We start from the raw sequence: 13438 nt of genomic DNA, 5'->3' as shown, positions 1-13438 counted from the left end.
GCTTTATATGGGAGGCCATGTCGTACACCATTATGCTGGACTCAGATGGGGGAGAGGAGCATGTTTGGTGCTAGTTTTGTTCAGGAGACCTCAGAGAAGATTCGGGTTCTCAAGCTGAACATGAAGGAGGCTCAGGATAGGCAGAGGAGTTATGCAGATAGGAGGAGGAGAGATCTTGAGTTTCAGGTGGGAGACAGAGTGTACCTCAAGATGGCCATGTTGCGGGGTCCGAACAGGTCATTGTCAGAGACTAAGTTGAGTCCGAGGTATATGGGTCCATTCAGGGTGATTGAGCGGGTTGGACCAGTGGCATATAGATTGGAGTTACCTGAGGTGATGCGTGCATTCCATAAGGTTTTCCATGTGTCTATGTTGCGGAAGTGTCTCCGTGAGGGAGAGGAGGTGTTGGCTAAGATTCCTGAGGATCTTCAGCCTAACATGACTTTGGAGGCGAGACCAGTGAGGGTTCTCGAGAGGAGGATCAAGGAACTTCGGAAGAAGAAGATTCCTTTGATGAGAGTCCTGTGGGACTGCGATGGTGTTGAGGAACAGACTTGGGAGCCTGAGGCAAAGATGAAGGCAAGGTTCAAGAAGTGGTATGAGAAGCAAGCCGCGACTTGAGCTTGTTTAGCCTGGTCCCATCTGTAATCCGTGGCTGGAGCGGGAATGGAGTATTCCAGCCCATCTCTCTTGTTACTCGGTCGCTTGGGGTGGTTGGTTGTGCGACTCAGTAACAAGATGAGGTGGTGTTTGGGGTACAAAGTTTCCGTGAGGCAGGGTTGTGAAGAGGAGTTTCCAAAAATGGAAAGTGTTAAATATGGAAAGTTTTGCGGGAGTCAGAATTTTGTCCATTTTAGCGGTGGGAAGCCTTGGGAGGGGCTTTTGTGCCTTTGTGGCGGACTTTTGAGTCAGAGTGCCTGTGTGTGGCGGTATTGTTAGACATTGTATGGCCTTTGTGGCGGGCTTTTAGCCAATTGTGTGGCCTTTGTGGCGGGCTTTTAGCCAATTGTTGGCCTTTGTGGCGGGCTGTTTAGCCAGAGTGTCTTTGTGACGGTCCTTCGGGACAGATGGTCTTTGTGACGGTCCTTCGGGACAGATGGTCTTTGTGACGGTCCTTCGGGACAGATGGTCTTTGTGACGGTCCTTCGGGACAGATGGTCTTTGTGACGGTCCTTCGGGACAGACGGTCTTTGTGACGGTCCTTTGGGGACGAGTGGCCTTGGTGGCGGTCCTTTTTAGGACATTTTGTTTGGCCTTGGTGGCGGTCCTCGTGAGGACATTTTTGTTGGCCTTTGTGGCGGCCCTTGTGGCGTATATATGATCCTTGTGCGGTCATGGGGTATCCCGGTGTGGGAATATGTGGTTGGTAAGACATTGAGATGTTTTACGCGAGCCACGGGAAGGAAACCTGGATAGGGATAGGACTCAGACGTGTTCAGAATTGTTTGCTCGCGACTCTTGGGGGACTTAGGTTCTCCTAGTACTGCCATTTTCAGAGACTTTGTGGCTCGGGAGTATGGTTGGTATATCGACTCCGGATGACGATCCGGGGGCGCGCTGTAGGGTGGCAACCCGAGATACGAGTTTGGACTTTTCCTTATATATTATGGCATGCGGGCTTTGGCCTGATGAGGAGCCAACATTTGGCATGCAGACTTAGGTCTGATGAGGAGCCAATAAAACTCAAGGTTTAGGCCTATGAGTAAAGGGAAGTCCAAAAAGTCAAGAGCAAATGACGCCTGGAGCGTGAGTCTATCGCCTAGAGGTGACCTTCTGTAGATCGGTCGGAGGAGTGCAGGCCGTGGAGACGGTTGCACGGGAGTCCTTGACTGATGGTTGTTCGAGATTCGAGGACGAATCTAGATTAATGGGGGAGAATTGTAACATCCGCAAACCAAAAATTGGTTTTTGGGGATGGGTGTCGATCGACACCAAGGGGGTGTCGGTCGACACCACTTATTTTTCGGTTCGATCAGAATGAGTTTTTAATCGATTTGGTTCGGTTTGGTTTAAGGAAATCATTGAACTGGGTCTTTAAAGGAAGGAAACGACCTAGGTCGTGTTCCAGAGGTTGTGGTCGCCGTTTTTGTTTGAAAAAGAGGAAAAGAGAGAAAACAAGTGTTCTTGAGATTGTGAGTGAGATTGGGAGATTTCTTGGCTGTTCTTGAGAGATTGGAGGCTGGGAAGGTGCTAGAAGCTTGCTAGGAGTGAGGGATTCGTCCTTATTGGTCAGAAACTTCCTGCAAAGAGGTGAGTGCATGACCATGGCTTATCTAAGCTAAGATCTCTAGATTCTATGTGATTTGGTGCTTATGTGGTTGTTTCTTTGAGTTCTCTATGATATTTCGTTGCTGTCTGGGCTGGGTTTGGCTTCTGGGAGTGCAAGGAGCGGATTGGAGAAGCTTGGAGGCGAGATTCGGAGTTTCTGATCGAGGGAAATCGCTGCTCGGCATCGGTGTCGGTCGACACCAGTTGGGGTGTCGGTCGACACCAACGCGAGGACGGCTCGGGACTTTAGCGAGTGTCGAACGATGCCATGTGGAGGTGTCGGTCGATGCAAACTAGGGTTTTCGGGAGTGTCGGGCAGGGTGTCGGTCGACACCAGTTTGGTGTCGGTCGACACCAGATATTCAGTATCGATCGACACCGTCTGGTGTCGGTCGACACCCCTTGTTCAGTTACGATGGACGTCGCATGCTTTGTATATTGCCTGGTTTGTTTTATTGATTGTTGTTTGTGGCATGTAGAGATCTTATTGCTTGTGTGTATAGCCCGGTAGATGGGAGAATTGCCTCACTGAGTGTTTATCAAATACTCATGCATCTCAATTTGTGTTTGTGGTGCAGGTAAAGGCAAAGTGTGATCGTGGAATCAAAGGCAATGAAGAGGAGGATGTTCTAGGGACTCGATTGGATGTTGTCTGGCATTTGCTAGGGTGCTAGAGTTGAGTCATTAGAAACATTGCTAGGTTGCTGGTTTCATGTTTCTTGTTGTTTGGTATTGAGATATTGCTTTGCTATAATATTGGTTTATTATTGGTTTATTATTGGATATTGATTATGTTATTCCGCTGTTGATTGTGTTGTGATTAGATGGCTAGTGGGTATGGGACCACTAGCTGTAGTTTATTTTAATATATTATATTTATTATTTATTATTAAAAAAAAAAAAAAGGAAGGTTGTTTCACTTACCAATAGGCTTGCTAAGAGATTAGAGGTCTTGTTTGGTATGAGATGTATTGCTTAATGCCTGCTTGTGTAGATTCTTTACTTTGTGAGAACAAGTCTAGAGATGCATAGGTTTGATTGATTCTTGCCATGAGAGTGGAAGAAACTTGTCTTAGATTTATATGTCTAGAGATTAGCTCAAAGCTTTGCTTGAGATTTGTTGGCCAAAGTGTGATAACCTCATTCATTAGTCTAGCCCATGAATCCCTCCTCAAGGCCTTCTTTGTTTATTGATTTTTAAGTATTAATCATGTTGCTTGCTTGTTGTTTGATTCGTTTTTGCATTGCTCTGTTTTTATTGTGTTGCTCTGTTTCCCGGATTTATCTAGCTCGACCCTGCACTCGATCTACACTCGATCGAGTGCTTGCTCGAGTTCATCCCCAGAACTCTTGTTTATGTTTTGTAGTTGTTCTGTCTTATCTCTAGTATCATTCTATTTGCATTTCTGTTTCATTTACTCATTGTCCTGTTCATTATTGTATTGCATTAGTTCATTAGCATAGTTTCTATTTCTGTCCTTGGTTCATAACTATTGCAATCATTCTGTTCTATTTGTATTTAGCTCTTAGTTCTTGTAGTTTACTTTCTGCATTTTACTTTTTTATCTTAGGATTGGTAGTGACACTACAGGAAATAAAGGTATTCGTAGCGTCCAAAAACCGCTATCTAAAGCTACTATAGCGTTATTGTAAACGCTGTATCTCCGCCCGTTATAATAGGTCTGACACTTTACATAGCGTTTTCCTCTTTGGCTATGGTATCTTTTTAATACATAGCGGTTTTAAATATGCAATCGTTAAGTTTACAATAGCGGCTGTTGTTTGCTAATATATAGAGTTAATTATTCTATTATGAATTACAATAGCAGTTAATATATGGTTATAGATAGCGTTTTCTTACGTATAGTTTTATATAGATAGCATTTGTATGAAACTATAAAATACGTATAATTTTGTATAGATAGCGTATTTTTACGTATAGTTTATAGCGTTCTTGTAGAAGTATATATACGTAAATTTTTATACGTGACAGTATTTTGTACTATTAAATTATACATTTTATAAAAATAATGTATTGTACAAAGGAGTATTTTTATAATCAATTTTTTACAAAAAATAAAATAAGAAAATTTGTTTGTTTACAAAAAATAAAATAAATAAAATACAAAAAAAATTGTTTCTTTACTACTTCCTAAATATTGGCCCTCATCACTTGTTTTAGCCCATAAAAAAGCTTCGATACAAAACGTGAGCCTCTTTAGCAAATTTGTAAACCAGAGCCTCTACACCTTTCCACTTCCATTATAGTTTTCCTCCACTTGTATACGAAGTCAACCCAGAAACAATCTATACACAAAACCATGAATTAAGGGTATTATTAGCAAACAATTGTGCAGCAATAGGCAAAATCATAAATTCAATACAAAATTACTCTGAAATTCGTGGCTAGCTGAAGCAATAGGCAAAATCATAAATTCAACAAATCTGGATTCCAAATAAGAATCAAGCTCAAACTATTCCAAATGAGAAGCATATAACTCTATCGAGAAGAGAAGGTGATGTTTGACTCAGGAAGAGAAGGTGAGAAAGCGTAAACACCACCGAGAGACCAAAACACAACAAAACTGCGAGTGGGGTTTACTGTCAAACAAATAAAAAGTATTAGATTCAGTTGAACAAAACTCTTATAAACAATTTTCTGTCAATTTTTGGTTATAAGAACCCATGTAAATTATAGTACCTTCGACAGAACATTCTTCGTCTTCGTCTTCTTCGTTGGTTCTCTCAGATTCGAGTCGGAGATGGAAATGAATTTTATGTTTGAAGAAGTAGGTTGCGAGAATTTTTTCTGAATCAGCCAAGAATTAATTTTGTTCTGAATTTTGTTCTCAGTCGATGTCGAGGAGATGAAAGGATGAAGAGAATGTAGAGGCGATGAACGGATGAGATTTCATTAAACAAGATTTCATCACAGCCTTTGGTTGGGCGATGAAAGGATGAGATTTCGCCACGTCATGTATCCGAGTATTACTCAATTATTGGATTGAGTAAATTGATCATGTATTAAATCCGATGAATGGCTGAGATCTCGCCACATCAGCAATCCGAGTGAAACATTATGAATGGCTTATTTAGTTTATAGGCATAAAAATGTGTTTTTACTATTAATATTAGTTACTATATAAAACACTAAACCCTAAACCCTAAAACTAAACCCTAAACCCTAAACCCCAAACCCTAAACCCTAAATTATTTTTAAAAATGAATTTTATTTATGTTATTATTTTTATAATTAATATTATTACTATTTCAAACAAATATAATCCTAAAACCTAATCCATACATTTCATACCCTTAATTCTATACCCTAAACTCTTTAAAATTATAACTTTGTTATTATTTTGTAATTATTATATTATAATTATCTATTTATGTCTTTTTGACTTTTCTTTTAGAAAATTCGAAAATCATTTAAAATATTATGTAATTATAATATTTATTATTTTGTTATCTATTTTTTAACTTTTCTTTTAGAAAATTCGAAAATCATTTAAAAATTTTAAAAATCTTTAAAATCATTTAACTTGAAACCTATAGTACATGCCTAAAAATAATTAATTCAATTTTTTCCAATTAAAATGTTTTAAGTATTAAAACATTATTGCCAAGATACAACATATAAATAGTAACATGAGAAAACAAAGTCAAGTACATGTAATAAAAGAAAACACAAAGTGTTCGACACTTAAAACAACAAATTGTTCGACATAAAGGAAAAAAACTTAGTACTTAAGAAGTTTCAGAGATAGACTATCTTGTTTAGGCCAAGCAACAGTTGTGCCTTGTGCATCTACGATGAATTGCACTTCTGAATCTGGCCTCCACACTTTAGCATTATCAATCATTGAAACATCAACCCAGACCTTGCAAGCATTTGGTCCTAAGGGTCTGTTACGGACTGTCTCTGCAGGATCAGTTGAACACACTCGGCCCTCTGCAACTGTTTTTTCAGAATTTTTGCAATCCAACAGGAAGCACTTCTTGTTTTTCCCTTTGCTGGAACCAGAGTTTGAACTTGCATTCTACCACATCAATAACACAATCATAACACAATCATCACACAATCATCAGAAAGTCATCTTTAAAATGAAATACACATCATAGCAACATCAATACTTACCCCAGGCGAGCTTCTCACTGAAGGCACCTCTGCATTTTGACTGATGCGTTTTATCTTATTAAGTGGCCATTGGATTTCTTTATACTGTGCATCAGCCATCAGATGGATGTTCATCACCAACTTCAGACTCAAAATAAGCTGTCCTTATCAAGTCATAAGCCTCTTCCTCTGAAGTTAGAACATCTCCAGATGTGCTCTCTCTCCTGTCCCCATGATTAAACCAACATGTATTCCTCTTGTACTTCAAATCCATACCTCTCATCACAAGATGATCCACTACAGTATCTAGCAGCTGATGGCAAACATTCCGACAATCGACACATGGACAGAGAATCTCTGCAGGATTACCAATACTACTTGATGCTCCATACACAAAATTCTTTGCTCCAATCTCATACTCAAGGCTATTCCTAAGATAATAATTTAAGAAAAAAAACCAAAGTTCAGAATCACTATAAATGAAACCATCTATGAAAATAACAGAGAGATGCATACCTTGGAAGCCAAACCCATGCCTTGTCCATATTAGACCAATACGACCCAATCTCCACCACCAATTTATACATACATTATCATAATAACTTTAATGATCAAACACTCACATTAGACACAAAATGTATAACAAAAAGGTAGAGAAATAATATCTTACACAATTCAAAGAACAAGGTAGGAACGGACAAAAAGTTTGAAGATTATGAATCAAAAATCTGCAAACAAAAAAACGACATGGATTATCAGAATCATTACAACACAACTAATCTTTAATTGAACAGCTACAAAGCCGTAAATACCTTATAGTTATTGTACTGAACAGCTACAAAGCCGCAACTACAGATCCGAAAATCCAACTACAATTCACAATTACAAGCCAACAAAATATCATCAGCAACTGGTAATGACCAGAGAGCAGCAGGAAAAATCGAAATAAGCGTAGAAAACTAGAGACACAAGAATTGATTTCTATGTTCTTTACATGTATAAACTTTTCTGAATCTATGCATCACAGAAACAAGACAGTAAATAAGAACTTATATAAACTCGATTCTCTAGCATTATTTACTAGAGTCTTTGACCTCTCAACAACAATCAGACAAAACTGTGTCAATTCAAATTAGCTTCATATAGAATCTAAACGCAGACAAAAATTATGCAAAAACACAGATTGAAAGTCGAACACCAAAATCACATAAGAAGAAATCGATTCCAATCATACAAACATCAATCCAAAACCCAATTACTTCAGAAACAACTGAAACAGACCAAACCCAACACGAAATAAAAACTAAATCGTTTAGAAAAACGAAAACCCATACATATTGTTTACCTTATGTATCAAATTCGGCGATCGATATGAGAAGGATTAGACTGAGCAGGATCGATAGTGGAAGAATCAAGCAAATTGGGATCTATGGTGTTTCAGATTTCGATCTATGGAATCAAGCTAATTGGGATCTATGGGATCAAGAGAGACGAGAGAATAGAGACGAGATCGAGAAAAGAAAAACCTAATTAGAAAACCTTTTGTTTTCTTTTTTTTACCCATGCTTTTTTTTTTTTTTTTTTTTGTCTTTTTCTTCCAATTTTCGAGCCAATGACAAATTTGGTTCCCGGGTTAACCTACAATAACGTTTTAAGTTTACCGATGCTATAATAGAACCAATACTAAGCGCCACTCTGAAATAATTTTTCGCGCTCCGCCTACCATAGCGTTTACCTTTTGGAAAATGCTATCTATAGTTTCTCTATACTCAGTTATAGCGGAAAAATAAAAAACGCTATAATGTTATGCTATTAATACCATTAATTCCTGTAGTGTGACAAACAATCTTTACATTTGGCTTAACTTAGATTCATATACATATCTTAATTGTTCACAAACACTCATTTAGGATTGACACCTCTTATACTGCAACTGCATAAGGGGAATTGAAACACCTTACCATCCATCCATTCATATCTCATTGCATACATTCATCATCATTCATCACCCACACCAAAAAGATCTTGTTTCACTATGCAAAAACTGAAATGAGTATACTCTGGATGCATTACCTCGACACAATTTAGCGTGAAAACTGTTTATCTTTAATCATTAGCGGCTTTGGCTTGAGGAGAATGAGCCTGGTCAGAGGGATTAATTTAGTTGAACACGGAATTTTGGTAATAACTAGATATTTATTTGTGCATGTGTTCTGTGCTTTGATGGTGCTGTTAGTAAGTAGTAACTAGATCAACTACAAGATCAAATGGAAAACATACTGTCCTTTATTCCAAAATAGTCTAAACCAAAAAGTAATGTTGATACTTACTACAGGGGGGAGACTTACGTCTATTTTTGCCCATAAATATGTTGAGTTGACCATGAATCTTGTACAGAAGAAATGTATTCACGTAGACCAACTTGAGATCAGTTTTTTCCTTGTTTGTTTGAATTAGTATTTTGTTGAGTAGTTATCACCTTAGCATTGCTATATTGAACCTTTAACAGAGGATGATTCAATTAGGTAAAAAAATTCAAGTGTACATGGGGAGATATTAGTCTATTTTATGAAAAGATTGTCTGGTCAAGTCCCTCCAATTAATTGATAACTTTTCTTTATGAAGACATTAAAATATTGGAGGCGGAGGTGGAAGCCCTAGAGGAGCTTTCAAAACAGATATTTTTGGAAATATATGAGCTGCACCAAGCAAAGGTTAGCTTTCAGCTGCTTTGGTTTTTGATTCACTAAAGATTTTTCTACTCATTGACTTGGTGGTGACATCTTAGTACTTTGGCTGAATTTTCTATTCTTGAGATTAGTGCTTCTGAGTGCCTTCCTTGGTTCTGATATTTTAAAAGCATTTGCTCTGGCTTCACTCATTTGCAGGATGCTGCTGCTTATTCTAGAACTTGGAAGGGTCATGTGCAGAACTTACTTGGTTATGCATGTTCCATTTATTGTGTGTATAAAATGTTGACGGTAAGTTTCTTTATTCTTCTAATGATGATCTAGCTTTTAATTTTTAAGTTATACCCTATTCCTAGATCAATTGCAAAAGAATTTTAAAACTATTTTTAATGGATGTGAAAACAGCTCTTCTTGCTATCAATGCTGGTTTTGTTAGTAGATATTTGAGGCATATATAACTTCAACAAGTTGTCTAATTTTTCTTTGAGTTCTTTACTCTCCTTAAAAAGAGTGTGTCAGACACCGTATGGGTAACTTTTAGGTTTGAATGGTAATATTTTTAGAAGATTGAAAAGTAGATGAATAATGATGCTCCAGTTTCCTTTCGGTTGGAATAAGTCTTTTTATAGAAAAATTTTTTCGTTTCTAATCATCCCCTTTTGTAACTATGTAAGAACACCTCTTTTATAGTTAAAGAACATTCCTAGTTACAGAATATATTCATACGACCAAAATGTTTTATCCAACTTTTGAATGATTCCTCTTATTCCTCTTTAAGTTACCATTCAAAGCCTTAGGTTTTTGGGTAATCAGTTGATGAATAGATTTGGGAATTTTGTTCCTGTTTGTTTATCTAGTTCTCTCTCTCTGAAACCCTTTATCTTGTTCGGTTTGTACAGTTATTCTCAGGACATGTATGCGAGAAAAATTGTTCTCGATGTCCCTTATTAAAAGTCTTCACCCTAGTGCCATTCTTTAACTCTAGTTTCTCCATTTTTGTGCTCTATTTTTGCAGTCTCTACAAAGTGTCGTCTTCAAAGAGGTACCCACATGCACTAATTTGTTTTCATTCAATTATACACCATCACTTCTGTTCTCTAATGAATCATTATGTGCACCTCTGAGTACTTGAAATTGCTAATAATCAGCTTGTATACAGGCCGTTACAAAAGACCCTATCACGACGATGATCAGCATATTCTTGTGGTTGTTTGATATTGGAGTAGATGCTACACTGCTTTCACAGGTTTGCGTTACTTTTGCGTTGCTATCTCTGATAATGGAGTAGTGGACGGTTTTTCTTCTTTACAACAAATTGAAAGCCTAAAGCAACCTACTTTCTTTGATGATGCAAAGTTAGTTGGTTGAAGAGACAAGAGTGTTCTTATGTCCTAGTTGTAATCCTGACTATTTGTTATAAAATGTAAAATATATGCTGACTTCTCAAGTTCTCTGCGTCTTGTTTATTGGATTGTGCAACTTTTCTCTAATTCTGTTTCTGTCTTTCTTGTTTGCAGTATATTTCCCTTTTGTTTATTGGGATCCTGATTGTGATTTCTGTGAGGGGATTCTTGACGAACCTGATGAAGGTGAATTATGATTCTAGTTTTTCTTTATTTATTTATTTTTTTTTTTTTTTTATAATTGTGTGCATGTTGACTGTCCTTCAATTATTTGGTAAGGATTTCTTATACAATCCTTGATGTAGTTTCACTCTTATTTCCGCACCATATAATCAAACTACTACTTCTTAGAGGTAATCATGTTCAAATAGAATTTTTCCACTTCTTAAGGTGGTGATAATTGTTAGTAGGTACTAGTCACATATTACTACTGTGATTGTAGTGGAAACATAACTATGGGCGTGCTGAAGTCTCTGATACGTGATTACGGTTAGAGAAGTGTCTTAAACTAGGTGCTGGCCCATGCAACGCGTGGGCTGTGGTGTAGTCAATTTTTTTTTTATTCTCGTCTTCCTCTTCTCTCTTTTGTATTATTTTATTTTAAGTAGGCATATATGGGCGTCACTTGTATATATATACTATATTTTTATACCATTTGTTTAGATGTACAATTGTGGGAGTTATATTTTATTTAATATTTTATTTTTAATGTGGACAATAGTTGTTGTTGTGTCTGAATTTAAATTATGTTTCAAGTATTGTTGTCCGAAGAATAACGAGGATGTTGTTTTTTGCTACTGAGGATCCAATCATTTCATTGACTGATATCCTTCCCAATACATTTATTGTATTTTATATTTTCTCATTAACTGCTTATGTAATATATGGTTTTGAGTTAAGGAAATGATGGAGCGAAGTATGGGTGTAAAACTTTAAGTAATATAATTTCATATGTATATATTATATATATATGTGACTATAAGTTTAGCTAACTACTATTTTATAATATTTAAATATAACCTTCAACATTTTAAAAAAAAACAAAATTTGTAGGAGGAATGAATGTAGAATTATTGGACAGAAGTTATATTTGAGTTAAATAGTGATAAAACATTGTGTTGTTTTTTCCCCCTCAATTGCCAATATTTGACATCAAAATATGTAAACATGCTATAAAAATACAATTAAACCACTATAAATCAATACTCTATAAATTATTAAATCCAATAAATTAATAATTTTTGCAAATGATGATGATAAGATAATAAGATAATAGTTTTTCTGGAATTCTATGTATATATGGTCCAATAATATCATAAATTAATAGTTATGTTATTTTTTATATATATGATGATATAATAATATATGCTTCTCCTAAAACTCATATCTATTAAACAATTTTTGTTTTGTATTTTCAAACTATAATAATATAAAATATTTTAGAACATGTCATAAAAATAGCTAAAACTTTTTAAAAGTTTTCAATTTTTAGATGTGAATCATTTTGATAGACTATTAAAATACAATAATTAATATTGACAATTTTTTTTTTAAATGTATTCCATCTGTATAAGTAAAATAGAAATATTTATAACTTTTTGTCAAGAAGGTTTACTACATATTTCAATTACCATTCTAAAACCATAAAATGTGATTGTTCTAACATGTAACATTAGGCACGTCCAATAGAATATTTGGTTTTTTTTTGTGTTGGCCAATTTTGGAAAAACCTAAACTATTTGAGAAATACCCTAAAATAGCACATATTTGGGTTTTTGTTCCAAAACTAGCACACACGCTAGAATGTTCCAAAACTAGCATTTCTTAATACTGAGTAATTAATAGAGAGAAATATTATTATTTCTGGGCCTTTACTTCGCCTTCATCCTCAACAATTTTACAGTCATAGCTCCGACCAAGCTTGCGATGAAGATTCTGATATGAGATCTTCATTTCTGATCTCATATCTTTTCAATTAAGTGCCAAAACAATCGACTAAAGCTTCAATTACTTGCCAAATCGATCGACGACTGAAGCTTCTCCAGCTCCATTAGATCCACGTTGAGATCTCATCTTCCAACCTCATCGTCAAACCTCCTCTTTTTTCCTCTACCACCGCCACCGTTGTTTCAGTCCTGCGAATTCCCACCGCCACGACCGTGAAAATGGACTCAGCGAAGGTGACCTTCATTGCTATAGTGGGACTGTACGAACCACCAAACCCTCTAATCTATGATTCTGGGATTCATAATTTATGTGTATTAAGCTCTCTGTTTTGTTGGATTGTTATATCTATATGTGTATTAAGCTCTCTGTTTTGTTGGAAATTGTTATGGTTTAAAGTTTCAGAATTGAGTGGGATAAATTTAATTACGTTTTCAATCTTTGTGACCCTTACGATGGAGCATCGAGGAACTGATTATTGGAAGTGACGCTCTGTTCCATTGCAAAACACAATCACGATTATTGGAAGTGACGCTTCATGAAGGCTTTCATGAAATTCATATTGGCTTTCTAGAAATTCATATTGGTACATAATTCATATTCGTGAAGGCTTTCCTGAAAAGATTTGAGCGCCTATGAGGTTTGTATGAGCGCCTATGAGGTTTGCATGAGCGCCTATGAGGCTCTCTGATATGAGCGCCTATGAGGTTTGTATTTGATAATTATGATGGAACATTGAGTAAGACACTATTCTGTTGACTTTGATCATACTTGTGAAAACTGATACATCTCTCTCTCTCTGTCTCTCTTTTTTTCTTCAGGTTGATTTTGGAACAGATGCTAAGCATTGCTCAACTGTGTTTATTGTGCATAAAAATCAGGTTGATTCTTGATTTATGTGACAGATAAGGAACTCAAATTTCATGTTGCACTAAGAAAAAGGTAAGTGCGTCCACTTTCAAGGAGCTGCATTGTATGTACCTATATTTGATTTGTGACAACCCGTCCCGTGG

General features: G+C 36.4%; 1 pseudogene; it reads left to right on the top strand.

The window, feature by feature from the left end:
- LOC147944471 (GPCR-type G protein 1-like) overlaps nucleotides 1-13438 on the top strand; it is a 42993-nt pseudogene that overhangs the window by 16498 nt on the left and 13057 nt on the right.

The sequence above is a fragment of the Camelina sativa genome, chromosome 5 (genome assembly GCF_030686135.1).
Source record: "Camelina sativa cultivar CO46 ecotype springtype chromosome 5, ASM3068613v1".
NCBI lineage: Eukaryota > Viridiplantae > Streptophyta > Magnoliopsida > Brassicales > Brassicaceae > Camelina > Camelina sativa.
Note: the sequence above shows the minus strand (reverse complement) of the source record. Positions and strands in the feature narration are given on the sequence as shown.